The sequence below is a fragment of the Lissotriton helveticus genome, chromosome 1_1 (assembly GCF_964261635.1).
Source record: "Lissotriton helveticus chromosome 1_1, aLisHel1.1, whole genome shotgun sequence".
Lineage (NCBI taxonomy): Eukaryota > Metazoa > Chordata > Amphibia > Caudata > Salamandridae > Lissotriton > Lissotriton helveticus.
In genome coordinates, this window is record NC_136057.1 from 694,943,959 (window position 1) to 694,966,021 (window position 22,063).

General features: G+C 46.6%; 1 non-coding gene across 1 annotated transcript; it reads left to right on the forward strand.

Annotated features, from left to right (window-relative positions):
- Positions 1-19,261: 19,261 nt before the first annotated feature.
- On the forward strand, positions 19,262-19,364 carry LOC144780401 (U6 spliceosomal RNA). The gene has a single exon (XR_013600743.1). It is a non-coding gene; the product is annotated as a U6 spliceosomal RNA (small nuclear RNA).
- The last annotated feature ends 2,699 nt before the right edge of the window (positions 19,365-22,063 follow it).

Consider the following 22,063-nt stretch of genomic DNA (forward strand, 5'->3'; position numbering starts at 1 on the left):
TCAGACTTGCATTTCTGTTTCTGCCTGAAAGTGATTTGGTTACTTCTTTTGAACACAGTACTCCAGGCACAGCAGGGCCTATCTACATTGGTCTTCATTTTGCGTTTGTGAGACGAATCTGTAGTGCGAAGCTTATTAATGTCAATAGATTTTTCAGGGGTCACTTGTGGTGATTTGATTCCCTTGGCTCTTGTGGGAAACTGGGTTTTTGTTGCAGTACGCCCCCACATTTTGCCTGGTATCTGGTACAACTTTGACTGAAAGTGTGCTGGGTTCCTACTAACCAGGTCCCCATCACCAGTGTTCTTTCCCTAAACTGTACGTTTGTTCCACATTTAGCACCCTTTTAGTTCCCTTGTAAGTCCCTGGTAAGTGGAACCACTAGTACCTAGTGCATTGGATCCAAAGAGGGTACCTAAGAGCTGCAGCACGAATTTTGCCATCCTTGGTGACCCCTCACCAAGCTCATGCAAACTGCCATTGCAGCCTTCATGTCTTGGTGCAAAGAAAGAGTCAACATGGCACACATACCTGTGTAAAAAATGTGTGGGGGGTGGGAGCGCACACCTATCTAATGTGATTCGTTGTGTTAACCCTACTTTAAACAATGTTAATGCAGTGGCGTGACAGTGTAACACTTGCTGACTATCAAGTGTGGCGTCAAAGAAACTATGAATACTGCCCAACACGGCAGTAAACACTGTGCACTATCCACAAATGGTCAAATAGGACCCTCCCAGTTCAAATATTTGTCCAATAATAATATAAACTCAAACAATTGTATGGAACATGTAGTATTCTTTTATGTATGTCCCCCCCAAAAATCTTGTACTCACACAAGGTGTGCAGTGTTGCATTAGTCAAACATATTACATAAATAACACAAAACCAAAACCGAGTCTTCATTGCATCATGAACAACATGCATAGGTGTATAACAAAACAATCAATGTGATCTAAATAGATTGACACTAGAGTACAAACAAAAGTTATGCATGTTGTTCATGATGCAATGAAGACTTGGTTTTGGTTTTGTGTTATTTATGTAATATGTCTGACTAATGCAACACTGCACACCTTGTGCGAGTACAAATGTTTTGGGGGGGGACATACATAAAAGAATACTACATGTTCCGTACAATTGTTTGAGTTTATATTATTAATGGACAAATATTTGAACTGTCTGGGAGGGTCCTATTGGACCATTTTTGGATAGTGCACAGTGTTTACTGCCGTTTTGGGCAGTATTCATAGTTTCTTTGTTTTATCCTTCTACAACATAATTTTAAACATCCCCATGTTCCTAATATTTTTACATTGCAAGTGTTTCACATCTATGTTATAACATTCAGCTAAACTCACATCCACATTCTCACCACTCTTGTTTAAATAAGCCATTCTTATTATACATTGTTTGAATAATGGCAACTCACCTGTGCAATCGTACATAGGTGAGAATTCTTTCCAAGTTTTCGCTCGTTTTAATTTTTCGAGGCCGATATTACACTGTAAGTTGTAAAACATTCTATATGTTAATCATGAATAGGCTTGTTCATGTGCATCCAGCCATTCAGTCGTGTATCATATTTCATTCATAGATGTTTTGTACCTACTTGGTTTATCAATCATGTAGGGAGCTGTTCTTCACCCTTACACAGTTCACTGGATCAATTTTGAAAGTGAAAATCTGGATATCACCTAGTGATACAAAGCGATCACCATTAGCATACTAAGGGCCAGATGTAGGTAATTCCGATTTACCTACTCTTAAATACCGAATCATACCGAATCGGTATTTAAGAGTAGGTAAATTGGAAGTAGGCAGATGTAGGTAATTTTTCTTTTACAAATACCGATTCTGTAAGAATCGGTATTTACCATCCTGGCAGGGGGAACGGGGTGGCACTTTGACACCCTGTAGCACCCTAATTGCAGGCTTGTGTGCCATGTGACACACAGACATGCCCTTAGGGGTGCATAGGTGTACATGCACAGATGTGCATGTACACTGGAATTCAGTATTTTACCACCCAATAGGATTGGGTTGTAAATACTGACTCCTAAAGGGCCTGTGGCACTCTTTGAAGTGCCAGCTACATCTGGATTTACCGAATCGGTAAATATACCGATTCGGTAAATTTACTGATTCGGTAAATTTACTGATTCGGTAAAAATCGGGCCCCCTACATCTCAAAAACCAATTACCGGTCAGTAACGGCCGAAATCGGCCTTTACCGACCGGTAATTGGCGACCTACATCTGGCCCTAAGGGCCATATGTATCAACATTCCGTTTTGCGATTCCTAAATAGCGATTTTTAAGGAATCGCTATTTAGGAATCGCAAAATAGTATGTATGTAGAAATCAGCTTCTTTTGAGCAATTTCTTAAAATTCCTTAATTGCGAATCGCAATTAAGGAATGATTTCCCATTCATTTCTATGGGCCAGGAGGCCCATAGGAATGAAGGGGAAATGTGCGATTAGCAATTAGCTAATCGCAAATTGAGAATATTTTCAAGGGTGCAGGGGTGTCCAAAGGACACCCTGCTGCACCCCTGAAAATGACATGTGTGTAAGCATGGGCGTATTTTGCGGATTCGCAATCCGCGAATTTGCGGATTTGCGTATTCGCGGATTGCGAAAATCCGCAAATTCCGTGAATTCTCGCGGATTTGCGTATTTTTTGGGGGGGGTGTGTTCGCACGGGTTTCTGCAAGTTCGCGAGGGTTTTGTACAATTTCGCAAATTGCGAACTTACTTGTCGGGTCGCCAGTTTTGCGAACTTGTTGTTTCTGCGTGCCCAGCCTGTTTGCAAGGCTTTCTTCATCACTGCCACCCTCTGTTACCACTGGCACTCTCTTTGGTCACCCATGCCACCCTATGGTTCACCCATGTTACCCTCTGTGTCATCACAGCACCCTCTGGTTCACCAGTGTACATTATTGGGGCAAAGCAAAGCACTGCCATCCTGTCAACACTGGCACTCTGGTTCACCCATGCCACCCTCTGGCTGGCACACCCATGCCACCCTCGGTGTCATCACAGCACCCTCTGATTGACCAGTGAGTGTACATTATTGAGGCAAAGCAAAGCACACCTGCTAAGTGCTTTAAGTTTTGCAAACAACAACACCTGCCCTGCCCCAACTGACATTAATGAAGGCTGGCACCTGCTTGTCTGCTCCCTTTCCTTTTTGTTGCAATGTAATTTTTTTTTAACAGGATGCAATGGCATACTTGTAACTATTCTGTGACTGTCAGAGCAGGGTCACACAATAGTTGCAAGTAGGCAACCGGATTCTGGAGGGCCCCTTCAGGAAGCACTACAGGGAAATGGTTAGAAATGATGAGCTCGAACTTTTGCACCTGCTTGTTGGTTTTGATTTTGCAAAACTCGTTTTTCGGTAATTTCGCCCTATTCGCGAGGCGCGGCGTCGTGCGAAATTGACCGTGGAAGCCGCGAACTCGTGCGAGTTACCACAAGGTTGACTATGGGCGCCGCCATTTTGTTTGCGTGACGTATTTCCGTTTCCGCCCGCTATGTGTAATCTCGCGCGATGAGCGCCTTGCGAATACAAGTTCGCACGAGTTCGCGAGAGAAATCGCGTGTGAACTTACTTACACGCACGTGTTCGGGCGGCCATCTTGTTTTTCATTCATTCCTATGTGTCTGGGCATGGTGTTTCTATCCTCTGTATATCTCTGCCATCCTTTGCTTGTTTTATTTTTTTTTGATCTATTAAACTTTTTTTCTATCCCTCTTGTTTTCTAGGTCTATATTTTTGTGTTTTAGTCTACTTTTGTTTACTTTTCAACTACTTTTTTAAACTTTTATTTCCTTCTTTTCTACTCTTATTCTTTTTCATTTTATCTCCTTACCTGCCCAGAACATGGTGAAGACAGCAGTCAAGCTGCCCAAGACGGCCGCCGCAGCCCGTGCCCGGCTCCCGTGTGGCCGCTTGAGGGCGGAAATGGTGGTGCCCCGGGAGATCTTCAGTCCTGAGGAGGTGGGCTCACTTGTTTATTATGTGCAGCGCCGTCTCCCCAGGACCATCGCGGCAGGCGGCAGGATCGCTGCCGGTTACACCAACAGCCAGGAGCGACGGAAGCGGTGGGGGCAGGTGTGCCGGGCCCTTTTTAACATCACGGGGGTCCTGCGCACCTATAATCAGGTGACCCACCGCTGGACCGACATCCTGGACCGGGAGCGCGACCTGCTCGACCTGCTGGGAGTGGAGGTCCCCGGGCTTGGTGAGTAGTAGTAGCAATTTTTTCATCACTCGTCACTACTCTGTTTTTTCTCCTGCTCTGTGTGTTATATAATATTGCAAATGTTTGCTTTAACTTTTTTACAAAGAGCAATAATGCTGCTGATTACATTGATAGGAGAGGTAAATTAATATTTCAAAATCTTCTGTGCATTTCAGGTGCACTCACTGCTCTCCTTCTCTGTGGCGGTGCCACTGCTTATTTGTTTTCTATTATGTGTTCATTTATTTGGGCTGAGTAATATATGAGTGTACTTTACAGAACTGCGTAATGCTAGACACAAAGGGGCAGATTTACAAGCCCCTTGCGCCACGTTTACGCTGCCTTACCTGACGCACAGCGACGTAAACGTGGCGCATCCCTGCGAGTCATGTACGACGTGATGCATCTAGGGAGATGCGCCACGTTAAGACCTGGGCCTGCGCCACAATGGGAGCGTTCCCACGCAGGGGGAGGGGGGCGGGTGGCGGTCAGGCAGATGTGTGCCTCGCAAAAGTGCCTGCGTGAAATCTACAAGATTTAACGCAGGCACTTCCGCGATGCTGCTACGTCAATTCTTTATGCCTGCTTGCTTGAAGCAGGCGTAAGGACTGATGCGGTATGTTGAGTATTGGGCAGCCCTGAGCATTGCTAGAGTTGCATCGCGCCTGCGATGCGACTGTAGAGATGCACCCCTCTTTCGTCACGAGATGCGTCACGCATCTGCCTACCCTTGCGCCAGGGTTTGCGCATTGTAATTGCGGCGCATCTGCCGTGACGCAAGGTTAGTTTTGCGTTACGCATTTGTTCTGGTGCACATCTGGAGGTGTCCAGCTCAGAACTCGTAAGTATGCCCCTAAGTGTCAGATTAGCAATTACCTGCGCATCCCTGCAAAGTGTGAGGCACGCCAGCACCACCCATGGTGCGCCGTATTTTCAATGCGGCACGCCATGGTGCCAAAACGTCACCGAAGCGTTACGCATCGGTGCCGTAAAGGCGGCTCATTGATGGAGTTGCGTTGCACCGATGGCGCAGCTCCAGCAATGCTGCGTCAAGCCGTAAGTCTGCTTCATGCAGGCGCAGGGTTTCAGTGACGGATCATTGTCCTAAATGACTGATTGAAATTTTATCTATTCCCCATAGCCACTTTTAGCATGCGTTCCTGCGCAGGAACGCCCTCCCTTGCGCTGGAACGCTCCCTTATGGCGCAGGGCTTTAGAATGGGATGCATCTCCCATATGCGTCACGTTGTTAATATACGCCACACCATGGCGCCTCTCTTGTTGTGGCGCTGCGTCACAAAAGTGACGCAAGAACGGAGCAAAAGAGCTGCAAGGGGCTTGTAAATCTGCCCCTAGAGTAGAGGCTCAGGTGCAGTCCTTCCTTTGTAGCCCTCTTTTTGGCTGAAATAGTTGGTTCTTGTTCTTTCTAAATGTTTGATTTGGTTGACAAGGACATCGACACGCAGCAATCATCAATTTTTTCTGTTCTTTCTTTCATGTTGTACGTCAGGTCCGCCCAGGGGCAAGCGGACAGAAACAGTGGATGCAGTGGTTCCAAAGGAGGAGGATGCAGGCCAGGGCGGCGAGTGCTCCTTTGCTGGCCCCAGTAAGTTTTCATTTAAATATAGAGGACCTATTGTTGTCCAAGCGTTCCTAATTAAATTTTTTCGAAACAGTGTTTAGATAGGAGCAAAATCAATAATACTACTGTTGCAGGGACAAATCTCCACAAACCAAACTATGGACACGAAAGACCAGAGTCATAATATTTCAGAGTGGTGTGTTTGGCACACTGTATAAACCTGGTAGTGTCAGCGGCACGGACTCCTCCTTGCAAAAATTACAAAACCTTTCGCTCAGTCACTCTAGTCTGGAGGACCAAAAAACCACAGAGTCTATTCAAGTTTAAAAGCTTCATTAAAAGTAAAAGTAAACACATATATTAAAATAAAGTTAGCTGGAAAAGGAAAAGTGCTTGCTGCTGCTGAGTTGATGAGTAATGGAAGTTGGAACACATTTCTTGTGGTCGAGCCGAGCTTTCACCTGGTTTAGTTGATGTTGCTCTTGTCCGTAGAAGTCCAGCGTCTGTCTGTTCAGAGAAAAATGGTGTGTGTTAAAATTAAGCAAGCATTCATCAATTGTGACAAAGAAAAGCAGCAAGACAACAGCCTTCCCTGGAAGGAGGGACATTTTTACTTTAGACTAGAGTAGACAGTCAATTAATTTTTCTGTTGTTTTCAAATTTCTTCCTTCCTAAACCAAATACTAGTGAGTGGTGTAATCTAACAGTCTTAAATATATTTTTTAGGTGGAACATCTGGTGGCGGGGCCAGCTCGGACGTGATCGTGATCGACTCCGAGTCTGAGGACTACTCTGTGGAGGATGCGGCGCCAGAGGACAATCAGACTGTGAGGAAGCAGGCAGTGGTGGTGGCGAGTACAGGTAAGCTGGATCATGGTACTATCTGACTCTTAGATAGCATATGATGTGTATCCAGTGCTGGCCCAGTGACAAATTACAATATGGTAATTACAGCAGGCTGGGACCGACAGACAGATAGAGGCAGAGAGAGAAGAAGACAGAAGGAGAGAGAGAGAGAGGGAGGTAGAGGGAGACACAGGGAGACAGAAAGAGGGAGACAGAGAGAGAGAGAGAGAGGGAGGGAAACAGACATATCGCCTGGGCCTGGTGCAGATGATACGGTTGCTGGTGTGGTTAACAGCTCAGAGGAAAAGTCACTCACTTCTGCCAGATCTCTTTCATATGAAAGAGCACCAAACCATAAGCGCCCCACCTTGCCCCTCCATGCAGACGCCCATGATACTGGCCTGAATAGATTTGTACTGCGCTGGCTAGTTGCTAGTTGTACTGTGACACAACTTCCTGCTGAATCATTTTGTGTTAATCATATTTTTAAAGAGCATTCGTTACAGATTATGTCTTTCTTTCTTCTATAGTTGGTAATACTAAAACTGCAAAACCGAGCAGGAGTATGCTGGCTGTACTGGCCCGGCAACGGAGGCTGGATGCCACTGTTGCGCAATATCGCCGGCTGGTGGAAATGGAGGGGGACGACACGCACTCAAGTGCATCAAATGTTACATCTACTGCATCCTCCTCCGTGACCCCACGTTCTGCCGGTAAGCGCAGTGCTCCAGCCAACCAGAGCCGTGCTGGAAGACGCCACCGCCGAGCAGCAAAGGCTGCACCTCCTCACAGTACTGTAAAGGCACGCTTGCGCCGTGCACTCCGCAGAGTGTCCAACCTGGAGGCGGAGGTCAAGAAATGGGAGGAGTACAAAAAGGTGATGGAGGGCCTCCGCTTAGATCACGCCATGCTCCGGGAGGAGTACGATGCCCTGGCCCTAAGGCATGATGCCCTGGAGGCCAAAGTGAACAACCTGCATCCGTAGAGTGTCCCTTGCCCCTTTTTTAGAGACTTTTGGGGGGTGGGAATTGGGAGTTGGGTTTTTTGGGGACTTTTGATGGACTATTTATTTGTTGGGGTTAGGGAGGGTCTTGCGGGAGATTATTTTGTTAGGGATATAAATATACTTTTTCAAACTTTATCTGAGCATACCTGTTTTTTACTACTTTTGAGCCTGGTGGGTGGTGGTTTTGCAGTAAGTTCGTTTTACTGAACACTGTCATCGTGTTGGTTCACGTGTAATAGGCCAAATGTTTTCCAAAGTAAATGCCTGTCACAGAGTTTGTTAATTCAAGAGCCCTAGGACTTTACTGCGAGTACCACTGACACTCTCTCGCCTCTCCGAACACTCCATTATACTACCTCCCATCCAAACGCTTATCTTACCTGTAATTTGTGTTTGAGGGCTGGCTCCACCTGGAATTCACAGTGTCCTAAGGCGTTCTGCAGCAGGGCCCCAACTGGAGTTTCCCGGCGTGGATTTTCTGCAAAACAAAAGCAATCAACATTAGAAATGTGGCAGCGGTGCTCACACAACCCAAAAACCTAGAAGCCCCACAGACAGCACCCCTGAGACAGGCAAGCGAGCAATAATAACGCCTAAACGTTCACGTGTAATAGGCCAAATGTTTTCCAAAGTAAATGCCTGTCACAGAGTTTGTTAATTCAAGAGCCCTAGGACTTTACTGCGAGTACCACTGTCACTCTCTCGCCTCTCCGAACACTCCATTATACTACCTCCCATCCAAACGCTTATCTTACCTGTAATTTGTGTTTGAGGGCTGGCTCCACCTGGAATTCACAGTGTCCTAAGGCGTTCTGCAGCAGGGCCCCAACTGGAGTTTCCCGGCGTGGATTTTCTGCAAAACAAAAGCAATCAACATTAGAAATGTGGCAGCGGTGCTCACACAACCCAAAAACCTAGAAGCCCCACAGACAGCACCCCTGAGACAGGCAAGCGAGCAATAATAACGCCTAAACGTTTACGTGTAATAGGCCAAATGTTTTCCAAAGTAAATGTCTGTCACAGAGTTTGTTAATTCAAGAGCCCTAGGACTTTACTGCTAGTACCACTGTCACTCTCTCGCCTCTCCGAACACTCCATTATACTACCTCCCATCCAAATGCTTATCTTACCTGTAATTTGTGTTTGAGGGCTGGCTCCACCTGGAATTCACAGTGTCCTAAGGCGTTAGGGGACTCGTCAACGTAAGTTTCTTCATTGTGCAGAATCCAGGCATCAGCATTATGGGTAATGGATAGGGTGAGTCTGGAGGAGGAGGACTCAGGATAGACGACCAGGACTGAGTTCTTGTCAACTAACTGTTGTGAACCTGAGGAATGCTGCGTCATCAAAATCAAGACAGTTCTGTTGATGGGCTTGTTGTTTTATTGGTTGATTACAGTTTTGTTGGGAATGTGATGAAGCACTTGCTAAAGAAAGACAGACACACAGGAATAAAAGTGAATAAGGAGGACTAAATTTAAAATTAATGAATGATTGACTCATTTTCAGAACTCGCTGTCAGGGAAGCAGAACTCGTCCTCATACTCTGCTAAATCATCAGTCGGGGTTACTTCTAGTAACTGAGGAGAACTTTCCTCAGGTAGGTCGGTGTCCTCTTCTTCCTGCGTGGATTCTCGTACTCTGTAATCTGGTGGTATGAAGTGCTGGTTCATCTTTATCAAGGTGAGCCGCTCCACATTTGCGGGCAAGAGGCGGGACCTTTTGGAAGTCACAATGCCACCAGCAGAACTAAAAACACGTTCTGAGGACACGCTTGCGAGGGGGCAAGACAAGTAATTGATAGCCAGGTTGGTGAGCTCTCGCCATATTTTTCTTTTCCCATGCCAATACGCCAATGGATCCTCAGTAATATTGACCTCTGTTGAGTCATCCAGATAGGCCTGCACCATTGAAAGAATGTCCTCCCGGATTCCTGTACTTTGCACTTCTGTGTCCTTTCTAGGACAAGGAAACCCTAGCTGAGTTAGCCAACCCGCTTCAGACATATCGCCTGGGCCTGGTGCAGATGATACGGTTGCTGGTGTGGTTAACGGCTCAGAGGAAAAGACACTCACTTCTGCCACAGGCACAGATGCAGAAGTGCTTTTTTGGGACGCCTGATGGCCTGCTGATTCACTAGTAGTACTGTCTTCTCCTACAGTTTCCTTCCGCTCTCTTTCAAAACGAATGGCTGACTGAGCTAGCCAACCTTTGTACTCTGTAACATCCGATGTTTCAAAAGGAATTATTACTTTGCCAAACAATGGCTTTTTGTAACGTGGATCCAGAATAGTAGCACAAATGTAGTGCTGTTGTTTCTTGACTTTTACAAGCCGTTCATTGCTAACTAGGCGTTCTAATAATCTCTGCGCCAACTCATGTGCTTCGTTCTTTCCAACGTCCTTTAATTGTGAAGACACCACCTTGACTTGGTGCTCGAGCTTCAGCAACAATGGGATAGCTTTGCTCAAAGAACAGTCCTCCCTGCTGACGTCACGCGTGAAGACCTCAAAAGGACGAAGCATGTCTGTCAGGCTTTTAACTAGCTGCCATTGCTCCACCGCTAGCATCATTTCTGTCGTATCACCACCCAGGTTGTAGAAATACTCATTGACTACTGGAAACAGCTCATGCAGACGCTCAAGCATGTAGAAGGTTGAGTTCCAACGTGTTGCCACCTCCTGGATAAGTGCTTTCACTGGCATTCTACGTTCATTTTGCTTGCGCCTCAGCTCCTTCCGGGCCTTAAAAGAATGGTTGAAATGTGTGCATATTCTTCTGCAGATGGTCAGTGTTTTGTCGACTGCACGTTCTTTTTTCAAAAATTTTGCACAACAAGGTTGATACAGTGCGCCAAACACGGCACTCTGAAATAGAAACCGTCCTCCATGGCCCTAACTACATTGCTGCCATTATCTGTAGAAACATAACCAACCTTGCAATGTCTTGGGGGCAGCCATTGCGAGACCTTTTTGTTAAAGTCAGCCAAAATGTTGACTGCAGTATGACTTTTCTCCATGCCAAACATGGCTAATGTTGCATGTTTACGAGCATCCTTAAAAATCTCGACCAAGTCACCACCTGCATTTATCTGTTTTATGACTCCTGAAAAAGAGACCCAGTGTGCAGTGATGCACATGTAATCAAGGGCTTGGCAACTGGTCCACATGTCTGTTGTCAGGTGTATAGTGTGAACAGCACTCTTCTGCAAAGCTGCCCCCACCAACTAAAGCACCTCTTTATGTAGTGCTGGAACAGCAACCCTGGCAAAATAGAACCGGCTAGGAACCTTCCATTTAGGGGCCAGTGTTGCCACGAGTTCAAGGAAACCCACACCTTCGACAAACGAAAAAGGGAGAAGGTCCACCGCTAGCATTTTAGCCAGCTTAGTGTTATACAGGCGTACAGTTGGGTGGTTGCGTTGAAATTGCACATCTGAGGAGAACATGGCTGAAATGGTGCGCTGGACAAATTTACGGGATGATGCTGATGCCTTCTTCGACCCACTTGTGCTCAGTGTTGACATTTTCCGCATTGGTGTGTCTCCCAGGCTCTCAGTGTGCCTCCTATGTGTTCCGGAGGGTGTGGTGCTGCCAGGGGTACTGGGTGCAACCGGACACATGTCTGACGCTTCTTCTACCTCCCCGTCATCTTCAGATGAAACACCTAGTATGGGTATATTTTGGCCACTTGCCCTTTGGGATCGCTTTCCCTTGACGTTTGCTAGGTGCGGAAACCATTCGACAGCGTGCTTTCTTTCAAGATGACCTATCTGGCCTCTGGTTCCATAGTTGGTACCAGTCTTACCACGGCTAACGCTAGTCTTACAAATGCAACAAACGGCTATGTTATCATACTTTTCATGGACACTAAAAAAGTTCCAAACTGGGGACTGGAAACTTCTGGTTTTGCCGCACGAGGTGATACTGCTGCCAATGCCAGATGAAGCAGTGGTGGATGAGCCTTGCAGACATCTACTGGGTTGTGCAATTATTGCAGCAACCTTACTTGAGGGAGTCGAGCTGGATGGAGTCCCCCTCTGGGGAGAAAATATGGGAGCTGTAGGTTTTGTTGAACTTGTTGTACTACTTGACTGCGTTGGTGGTGCTACCAGTGCCACGTCGCCAGGGTCACGCTCAGCATGACGTCGGGATAGGGTATAAATGTCTGTCTGCTGCATGGCCGGTGTGGCTGGAATGACGTGTGTGATGACTAGGTCATTGCTGTCATCCTGTTCATCAACATCAGAATGAACCACTTCATCAAGTCCGACGTTCGGATCCATAAGTATGAGCTTTCCGGGGCCCTTCCTTTTAACATTTGATACCTTTCGCAGCTCATGGTGTGCCTCCCTCTCAGACGTCGGAGATGGTTGCCAATCTAGATCCAGATCATCATCTGATGGAGCGGGGCTTGAAGAGGAACTTCTACACACCCTCCTTGATCTTTTCCTTGCTGGGGAGCTGGGAGAAAATGAATCATCAGGAGGAGTGGCTCCGTCTTCCTGACATGATACCCCGGCTCCAAAGTCAATTTCCTCCTGTGCCCCTACTTCTGGAAGAACAACCATTGTGGGCACTTGCACCGCTCCATGCGCCGCTACATGGGCATCTTCACTGACCTCTACTTGCAAGTCTCCATGGACCTCTCCTTCTCGGCCTTCTCCTTCTCGGCCTTCTCCTTCTCGGCCTTCTCCTTCTCGGCCTTCTCCTTCTCCTTCTCGGCCTTCTCCTTCTCGGCCTTCTCCTTCTCGGCCTTCTCCTTCTCGGCCTTCTCCTTCTCAGCCAGCTCCTTCTCGGCCAGCTCCTTCACAGCCAGCTCCTTCACAGCCAGCTCCTTCACAGCCAGCTCCTTCTCGGACCGCTCCTTCTCGGACCGCTCCTTCTCGGACAGCTCCTTCTCGGACAGCTCCTTCTCGGACAGCTCCTTGCGCATGTACTTCTGCTTGTACTAGTAGCCCATGCAGTTGTTGTTGCGGCTTTGGTTGTTGAATAGTACTTGTGAGATGAGTTACAACCTGTGTTGATGGTGTGCTGCTACTTTCTTGCGATGAACCAACATCACTGGTCGTTGGTGATTCAACAACTAAACAGGCTACCTGTGCAGCACTCATGGTGGGCCTTTGTTTTTCCCCAAAAAATTTATTGGTTGAGCCACCAGTCTCCTTGGTAAGTGGAGCCACTTGCTTCTTCTTCTCCTTAGTAGAGACATCTTTCTTGCAAGAGGACCTACGGGCACCTCTTTTTGGAGCCATCTTCTTCAGATGTCGGAACAACAGGCCGCAGCAGGACTTCTTCCTGGCACTGATGCTCAACGATGATGCAGAGTTTTGTGCACCTAAAAGCAAACGAAGACAGAGGAACATCAGTAAATATATGTTGCTTATGTAGCGCTTCAATAAACAGTTTGCAAGTAGGCATTTAGGAATACACACGTGCACAGTGCACACCACACAATATGGAAATTTCAAAATTAGGATTTGCTAAATTTTTGGGAAACAGGAATTTAACATTGATCCAAGAGAGCACACACAGAGAGGGTTGTACTTTCATGTACCCCTGACTCCGCCTGGGCACAATGGGTGAAAGCAAGGCACAATGGGTGCAGGCCTATGTCTCAAAGCTCACTGCCTGCCTTCAAAATGGGCGCTTGACCCCCATCCACATGGCCAGGACCATGCCTCAAAATGGCCACCACCAACATAGCCAGCCCCCAACCCCTACTCCAAAAAGTCAAAAAAACACAACACAAATCAAATCACCACAATCCAATGCCATCCATCAAGTTTCAGAAGGCTTATGCTGCCTGCTGGTGGTTTTCCGGTGCAAAATTGCAATTTTTACAATTTCGCGAGTGCGAGATTGTTGCTTCACGGCGCGAACGTGGCGAAAAACCAGCAAAATCCGCGAACAGACAGATTCTGGGCCCCCTGGGCATAATGGATGACATCAGAGCACACTGGGTGCAGGCCTATGGCACAAAGCACACAAACTGGCTTAAAAATGGCCCCTAGACCCCCACCCACACGGGACCAGGCAATAAAATGGCCCCCACCCACATAGCAAGCCCCCAACACCACCTCAAAAAGTCGTAAAACACACAAAAATCACCACAATCCAATGCCATCCATGCCCTGGCCAGAATCATGTTAAAAAAAAAATTCAACAAAACAGTTGTATCATGCATGCACCCATAACTAAGCCTGGTGGTTTTCAATTCATGTGCAGAATTGTAATTTTTACAATTTCGCGAGTGCGAGATTGTTGCTGCGCGGGACACGAGCAGTGCGAACACAAGCAAAAACATCCTCAGCTCGCGAACTTGCAGATTTTCCCCCCAAAAAAGTCGAAAAAAAAGCAACACACACAAAAATCACCACAAACAAACAACATCAACTTACTTCTTTGTCAAATCAAATTTCGAATCCAAAAGTAATCCAAAAGGCCTCAAATCCAAATATCCAGCAGCAACCACAAAAAGTAATCCTTCCCAGTCAAGATCGAAATCAAAGTGGCCAGGAAATGGAATAAGCAATGGGAGGAGCTTGCTGGACAGGAACAGGAAGTTGGAGACTGGGGCACTTCCTTCACCCACCCCTATGGGAGGAGCTTGCTGGACAGGAACAGGAAGTTGGAGACTGGGCCACTTCCTTTACCCCTCCCCTTGTAATTTTTGTACTTTCGGGAGTGCGAGATTGTTGCTGCCCGCGCCGCGGACCGCGAGCAGTGCGAACACAAGCAAAAAATCCGCTTCGCGCGGATTTGCGTATTCTCGCCACATCCGCGAGAATTTGCGGATTGCGGATTCTCCGAAAATACGAAAAATCCGCGAGCGTAACGGATTTTACGCCCATGCTTACATGTGTGCACATATGGCGCAAATACATGCCCTAAGGGCATGTATGAGCGTCACATGGCACCTTTTGTTTTTAAATAAAATGCTTTTTAAAAGGAATTCGCAACTTACCACCATGAAGTTGGTGGTAATTTGCGATTCCTTAGGGATATTTAGCAATATTTTTTTGCATCATACATTGCATTTAAGGAATCGCAAATTTTGCGATTCCTTAAATGCAATCGCAAAATAAGGAATAGCAAATTGTGCGATTCCTTTTTTGAACCACATGTGTTTAATACATACCATATTGAGAATTTGCATTCGCAAAGGCCGGAATTCTGCGAATTTCGGCCTTTGCGAATGCGAATTTCAATGATACATATGGCCCTATGTCTATAACTCTATGCATTTTCTGCATTTATTACGGTATGGAGGTTCTTAGTACCTGATAGTGCGATATCTATGTATATCTATGTATGCCACCAAATCGACCTTTTCGGGTTTCTGTTGTGTCTCGCACCCCTTATTAGAGGCAAGTGAATAAAATAGAGAAAATCCATTATTACTGCGTAGCTTGTTATACATCACTCTAATTTCTAGTTTCTGGATATATACATGTTCTCACCTGATTTGTTTAAGGCCGATGTGTAGTTATTCAATTCTAGACCCTGGGTATTGAGTGCTCGTAGCTACATTAACCGCAAAGAAAGCAAAATAAAAGATTTTTTTAGAATACTCTCATTGAATTTTAGCCTCCTGTTAGTGCTGCCAGAGTAGTTATCTATATGCATCCTCTTTTGCTCTCTATCCGTTTTTTAACTATTCCAGATTGTACCACATCAAGGACTTAGCGGGACTTCTTAACCCCAAATTTACTGCTAACTATGCCTTTGTTAAAACATTCTTAATGCTATCCCGGTGTCCTAATCTGCTTTAAACGGCGATTGTTATGCCTACCTTTTGATTCCGACGGCACGCTTCCCCGCTGAGTTTCCTCTACACGCATCTGTTCGATCGCGGCTGCAAAGTAGTAAAAGGACAAACCCCGGTTCTGCTGCCATTTTTGTCAAGTGGCCCAAAGAAATCAATTGCAATCTCCGCCCATGCATGCTTTGGAAGGTCAGACAGGTTTAACGGATGCGGGGTTGTTTTGGATGACAAACAGTTGCACAAATGACATGTCCTTAATTCCTTTCTTACTATTCAAGACGAGGGAACCACAATCGGTATGGTTCGTTTAGTAGTAACAACTCCACAGTGCCCCTCATGCCAGTTCAATGACTTGCTGTCTCAGGCTAGCAGGTATCACAATTCTTGACTCTCTTAATATAATACCTTCTGGGGTATCTGAAAGTTTTTTACGCACATTTTTGAATTTCTGCCGTTCAAGGTCTTCATGAAGAGGCGAGTATGTTTTCTCCAAGATGTATGTGTAGTAACGTATTAGCAAATCTCTGTCAGTGCTCATGACAGCAAAAATTTGTTCTGCTGATACGGCAGCAGGGGTACTGGTTTTTTATGATGACGTTTACGTAAGTATCAGCCGCTGTAAAGTGCCATGATACAATATTGGTACACATGAGAAGTAGTTTGCAGGGTTCTGATCAATTCCTGGACGATGCACAATTGTATAATTATAGTCCTGCAGTCACAAACCCCACCTCACAGTTCAAGGAGGTGTCTTGACTTTAAGTTTGCAGAAAATGGTGAGTAACGCTTGGTGATCAGTGACAACTGTGAAGTGATTTCCATACAATCAATCAATCAATCAATGAGAGTACTTGTAAAGCGCGCTACTCACCCGTGAGGGTCTCAAGGCGCTGAGGGGAGGGGGTGCCGCTACTGCTCGAAGAGCCAGGTCTTGAGGAGTCTTCTGGAGGCGAGTAGGTCTTGGGTCAACCGTAGGTGGGCAGGGAGGGTGTTCCAGGTCTTGGCGGCGAGGTAGGAGAAGGATCTGCCGCCGGAGGTCGTTCGTTGGATGCGGGGGACAGCGGCGAGGGCGAGGCTGGCGGAGCGGAGCTGGCGGGTGGGAGTGTGGAAGCTGAGTCTGCTGTTCAGGTAGGTTGGTCCGGTGTTGTGGCGTGCTTTGTGTACGTGGGTGAGGAGCTTCAAGGTGATCCTCTTGTTGACGGGGAGCCAGTGTAGGTCTCTCAGGTGGGGGGTGATGTGGCTGCGGCGGGGGACATTGAGGATCAGTCGGGCGGATGCGTTCTGGATGCGTTGTAGTCGCCGTAGGTGTTTGGCTGGGATTCCTGCGTAGAGTGTGTTGCCATAGTCCAGTCTGCTGCTGAGGAGGGCCTGTGTCACCGTTCTTCTTGTTTCGGCCGGGATCCACTTGTAGATCCTGCGCAGCATGCGGAGGGTGTTGTAGCAGGAGGAGGAGACGGCGTTGACCTGTTTGGACATGGAGAGGGAGGAGTCGAGGATGAATCCTAGGTTGCGTGCATGGTCGGTGGGTGTCAGTGCTGGTCCCAGTGTGGTCGGCCACCAGGAGTCGTCCCAGGCTGAGGGGGTGGGTCCGAGGGTGAGGACCTCCGTCTTGTCCGAGTTCAGTTTCAGACGGCTGCTTCTCATCCAGTCGGCGACAGCCTTCATTCCCTCGTGGAGTTTGGTTTTGGCGGTGTGTGAGTCCTTGGTGAGGGAGAGGATGAGCTGGGTGTAGTCGGCGTAGGAGATGATGTTGAGGTCGTGGTGGCGGGCCACTTGTGCGAGGGGGGCCATGTGGACGTTGAACAGCGTCGGGCTGAGGGATGAGCCCGGGGGGACGCCACAGATGATGTTGGCGGCTTCGGATCGGAAGGATGGGAGGCGGACGCTCTGGGTTCTGCCGGAGAGGAAGGACGTGGTCCAGTCGAGGGCCTTCTCTTGGATTCCGGCTTCTTGGAGGCGTGTCTTTAGGGTGTGATGGCAGACCGTGTCGAAGGCGGCTGATAAGTCCAGGAGGATGAGGGCTGCTGTTTCACCGTTGTCTAGTTGGCGCCTGATGTCGTCTGTGGCGGCGATGAGGGCTGTCTCGGTGCTGTGGTTTCGTCTAAATCCGGACTGGGACGGGTCCAAGATGTTTTTGTCTTCGAGGTGGCGGGCCAATTGTATGTTGACTATTTTCTCGATGACCTTCGCCGGGAACGGGAGCAGGGAGATGGTCCGGAAGTTCTTGAGGTCCTTGGGGTCTGCCTTGGGCTTCTTGAGGAGGGCTTTGATTTTGGCGCAAGAACACATGAAAATGTTCTCATGCCCACACCAAAGCAAGGCTTTCTTTTTCAGGTTGGGAATAAGCACATTCGGTCAGTGACAAACTCCTGCTAGGATAAGCCACGATCTGTCTGGGTGCATTAGGATGTCCATTGTGATGGGCAAGTATGGCACCTGACCCCACTGCGCTGGCATCAACAACAATCTCTGTTTATAATTTTGCATCAAAGTATGCCATTTCAGTGGCATTCTCAATTGCATGTTTGATTCTCTTGAAGCTTTGGTCACATTCACGTGACCATCGAAATGGAGCATTTTGTTTTGTTAAGTCTATCAATGGGGCACGTACAGTGGCAAAATCATGTATGTACCTTGAACAGTAACTGGCCACATCAAGGAAGAATCACAGCTTGGTTGCATCTTGTGGGGGAGAAGTGGATGACAAAGTTGGCACTTTATTTGGATCTGGAGTCATTCCCCAACAGAAAGGATATGACCCAACAACTTGAGTTTTGTTTTATAAAACTCACACGTTACTGCATTTAAAGTGAGACCTGCATAAGCAAGTATACAACACACTTGTGTAAGAACTTTATAACGTTCCTTTAGTGTGGCCCCAAAAACCATTATGTCATCACTGTAATTGGAAGCAGATGAGACTGTCTGTAGTATGTGACAAATGACATCCTGAAAGAGTTCTGCAACGGATGACATTCCAAAATTTAGGGCCTGATTTACATGATATAAATCCCATAATATCCTATTGGATTTATATTTTGGTGGACGGAATATTCATCACCGTTGTGGCGGCGTAACCATTCCGCTGAAATCTAAATGAGGCACTTAGTCTTTTATATCTAAAAAAAAACAACATGGGTCAAAAAGGTGGTAATGTACCTGCAATTTTCTTCTAGTTCGAGTTGGTGATACCCTTTGTTTAAATCAAGGTGGGAAAAGTATTTGGCTCCATTCCACTGTGTAATTATTTCAGCAATATGCAGACATTGTACTCGCTTTCAATCGCCTTGTTAGCTTGTCAAAGATGCACACAGCTCCTCCACTATCCTTCTTAGGCACTACCACTATGGGTGACACCATGGTGTCGGACCAGTGGATTGCTCAATTATGTCATGCTTTAATAGCATCTCAAGTTCTTTCTTAACAACCTCTTGTAAATGAAACGCAATTCGACAATGTTGTTGAGCAACAAGACAATGTCCTCATTTACGTGAAGTTGCACTGTCATTGTCTTAAATCTTCCTAGTCCATGAAACAAGGATAGGAACTGATTCACTATCTCATGGTATCCATTGACATTGTAGTATACAGAAATCATCCTCTGTCATCAGCAGTGCTGAAACTGAGCAAACGTGCACTCAATGAAGTGCCTGGCAGGGCATGAATTGGTGTTTGTACTTTCGTGTTTGTAGGCTTCAGAGTTGCTATAAATGAACCTTGACTTTGCAGTGGTGTCGAAGCCCATGCATACACTTTGGTCTTCAATGAGGTTAAATGAGACATTGGAGACAGTTAATTGTACTTTTTCACTTTCGCTTCGGGCACATATACTGAAATTGGAATGATACAGAGAAGATTAGCATGGCCCCTGCGCAAGGATGACATGCAAATTAGTGAAGCGTTCCATATTTTTACCACCAGGTGGTGACAGGAGACGTCTTGCTCCTCCCTGCCATGGGAGCTTTGTGAGTGGGGGGGATTGTTTTTGTTGGGGGGAGGGCGCAGGATACCAACCACGACAGCTCATACCACCATTCACTGGAGTTCTATGGCTTAACAGGGTAAAGAAAGGAGGTTGACAGTATCAAGAAATTTTCCACGGGATACACCTTCATCAGCCTTATATTATCCCTCTCCCCATGGCTAACTTGAGGATACTGACCCACACGTTAAAGGCCTAAATAACCCTCTCAAGAGAAAGGCAATTCTGTTATTTAGAACATTCCCAGGCAGATGTGTGCCTCTTACAAGAGAACCATCTAAAACCTAGAGACACATACAGCCTTAAATTTAAACACTTCCCCCAGCAGTTCTTCTCCTCCCAGATGCGTAAGGCGGCAGGAGTGGCGATCTTGCTCTCCCATAAATTTCGAGGGAAGGTGGGTGCCAAGATAGCAGAGCTAAAAAGCTGACTGCTGAGCTATCAAATTGAATTAGGACTCCCCTCACTGGTATTGGCCTCCATATACGCCTCAAACGAGGGTCAAGAAACCTTCATTCAGAGGTCAGTAGCTGAGGTGCTGACTGCACAGGACCTCTGGGTTCTCATAGGAGAGACTTCCACATTGTGTTTAGTAACGATATGGACCGTTCAGCCAACAGACAGGGAGCACCCGGGGCTTCAGTCCTGGGAAGCTGCTATGGCATACTCAAATGCGCAGGACTATGCATTCTATTCTCATGCTCACAAGTCGTTCGCCTGGTTGGATTACTTTCCGGGATCCCGGGAGATCCAGCAGAACATCCTAACGATTGAAATAGAACCCCGATCACTATCTGATCACTGTGCAGTGGTGCTTAACCTCTCTCTAGAGCACAAACAAACCTCTCCTAGGTATCAATTCAATATCTAGGTAATATATCCATCATGCAATCACTATGTCAACATTGTCCCAACGCAAAGATTATTTAGAAAACATTTTCTTATTTCTTCATTGCATGTCCACAGAGTTCATAACACAAAAATTCATCATAATAATATACAGTACAATTAATTATATACAAAATTATTTATAAAAAAAGCCCACAAAAGAAAAAAGCACAATGTGTCATTCATACATAAAATCATAGCAGGCATCCAAACATTCATTCAACGTTATCAACCACAACTCAACTCACATACCATGAAACGAACATTAGATAAAAGAAATACATGAAATTATACACATAACAGAACAACAAAGGAAAAGGAGCGCGGACGCGCGTTTCGGAAAAGGACCCGTGTCCACAGTTCCTTCGTCTGGGCGCAATAGATACAATTCTTAGTAAATACAACTTCTTGATAGGCGTATTGTAAATTATTTGTTTCAGTTTTGTAATTTCAATCAGTCGGTGAAACTAAAACGAAGGGGCTTTAATTTTGAAGTAACATCCAATATCGACATGTCATCATATAATTCTCAGGTTCCCGGATGTTTAAACCGTCAAGACTCTGCTACCTCTGGAAATATTCTATTGGCATACACACTGCTAGGTGCAAGCCCACAGTCATCAGGAAAATATCCCGGGGACATGCAAGGCAGGATAATACGCTTCTAAGTATACACACAAACTTGTCGTATGGAGGAAGTCTCTCCAAATGTAATAAACTCTGTCTCAGGATGCAGCTTCGCAAATGCAAAGATACGGGAACACCTCCGTAGGATCCGCCAACACGTAACTAGTTTCAGCTATTCTCCAAACAGCATAACGTCCTCAGTATGGGCTTTTCCTGCCATACTGGGGACGTTATGCCGTTTGGAGAATAGCTGAAGCCAGTTAAGTGTTGGCGCATGTCCCTTGGATATTTTCCTGATGACTGTGGGCTTGCACCTAGCAGTATGTATGCCAATAGAATATGGTATCTTTCCCTGCCACCCTCTCCTGGTAATTTATGCATACAGGGATCCTCTTCTGTTTTTTGGCTTAACCTCTCTCTCCCAGACTTGGCTCAAGCTCCTCGTACTTGGTGACTCCGAGAAACTCCCTTACGCAAACCACAGGTGATCACGCAGGTAGAGAAAGACATAGATGACTATATGGCACTAAATGATAAACCATAGGTTTATCTCCCTATACTCTGGGATGCTATGAAAGCTGTCCTGAGGGGGAAAATAATCGCAATAGCCTTGGCAGACAATAAGCTGCAACGAGATAAGAGAACACAGCTTCAGCAGCAGGTTAAGGAGCAGATTCATCACAGCACCGGTGCCCCTAGGGGCTGGCACCAGCTTAAAGGAGCCAGAAAACAGTTAGCGGGTCTGGATCTTGACGGTGCAGAATACTCAATTAAGAGGCTGAGACACTCCTTCTATGTAGGGGGTAACAAAAGTGAACGGATGCTCGCGAACAAGCCCAGGGGAGTACGCCAGGCTAATGTGGTCGAGCCTCTGAGGGCCCCGGATGGGACAGTAATTGAGGAGGATGAGGCCATAGCGGCCCACTTTAGAGCCTTTTATTGGGAGCTATACTCAGTGCAGGATCAAAAGAACTGACTGTGGGTGGTGGCCGGCAAAGACAGCTGGCAATTGTTGTTCCTTCTGTGGTTGAGTGCAGCGAGGGCAGCAGAGTCATGGCGGTGGATGGTCGGAGAACCAGGGTCCCTGGCGCTGGTTGCATCTGGGTTGTGGACAG